This window comes from Glycine soja, chromosome 6 (assembly GCF_004193775.1).
Source record: "Glycine soja cultivar W05 chromosome 6, ASM419377v2, whole genome shotgun sequence".
Classification (NCBI taxonomy): domain Eukaryota; kingdom Viridiplantae; phylum Streptophyta; class Magnoliopsida; order Fabales; family Fabaceae; genus Glycine; species Glycine soja.
Window position 1 is genome coordinate 38075513 of NC_041007.1, and position 1372 is coordinate 38076884.

General features: G+C 39.4%; 1 pseudogene; it reads left to right on the plus strand.

Annotated features, from left to right (window-relative positions):
- LOC114416196 lies at positions 1 to 1082 on the plus strand (annotated as a pseudogene).
- The last annotated feature ends 290 nt before the right edge of the window (positions 1083 to 1372 follow it).

A 1372-nucleotide genomic window follows, 5' to 3' on the forward strand; every position in this document is an offset into this window, starting at 1 on the left:
ACCAAAACCTCAGAACACAAAACCATGGTGTCACCAAGCTCAAACTTAGCAACTTTAATCCTCCTATTATCAGTTTCAATGGCAGCTTCAGCTTCATTTGAAGAAAACTTTGTCCAATGTCTCAGCTTCTATTCAGACAAAGCAGCTTCATTTTATGCATCAATTTACACTCCACAAAATGCATCATTCAACAAGATCCTTGAATCCTCTACACAGAACCTAAGGTATTTGGTGCCCTCAGTGCCAAAACCTGAGCTTATATTCACACCCTCGACCGATTAACATGTCCAAGTGGCAGTGACTTGCTCAAAGAAACTTGGAATTCATCTGAGAATTCGTAGCGGTGGCCATGATTATGAAGGACTCTCATATGTTTCTGAAGTTGAGACCCATTTCATAATTGTTGATTTGTCCAAGCTTCGCGCTGTCAACGTTGATATAGAAGACAACACTGCTTGGATTCAAGTCGGTGCCACTATTGGGGAGGTCTATTACAAAATATATGAGAAAAGTTTGGTTCATGGTTTCCCTGCAGGCCTTTGCACAATTTTAGGTGTTGGAGGGCACATCACGGGAGGTGCATATGGATCCATGATGAGAAAGTATGGCCTTGGAGCTGACAATGTCCTAGATGCAAGAATAGTTGATGCAAATGGCCAAATCCTTGATAGGGAAGCCGTGGGGGAAGATCTCTTTTGGGCTATTAGGGGAGGTGGAGGAGCAAGCTTTGGTATCCTTCTTTGGTGGAAATAAAGCTTGTTCCTGTGCCAGAAACTGTCACAGTTTTCACAATTACAAGGAGCCTAGAGCAAGATGCAACCAGGATTCTCCACTGATGGCAGGAAGTGGCACCCTATATTGATGAGGATCTCTTCATCAGAGTCATAATTCAACTAGCCACTGTTGGGAACAAAACTGAGAGAACTATCACAACATCTTATAATGCTCAATTCCTTGGTGGTGCTGACAGACTCCTCCAAGTGATGAAAGAAAGCTTTCCTGAATTGGTTTTGACTAAAAAAGATTGTCTTGAAACTAGTTGGATCAAATCTGTGCATATTAAAATACTTGTAAGCATGTAATCCCTTGAACCCCATCAACAAATAACCAAAATTCCAAATAAACCAATTCCCTTGAACCCCCAGAAAATCATACAGTTCAAGAAATTTAAATAGATTTGTTTCTCTATTTCTCTTTGATGCATATTCACAAACATATGGTGCTCAGAATCTATCTCAACTCCAAATCCATTCAATTCACACCCACCAACATATCAAAATCACGGAAACAAAATAAATAAAATAGAAAACGAAACATAAATAAAAAAAATCAAGCAACCCTTATAACTACAAAAATGAAATCAAAATCAAAC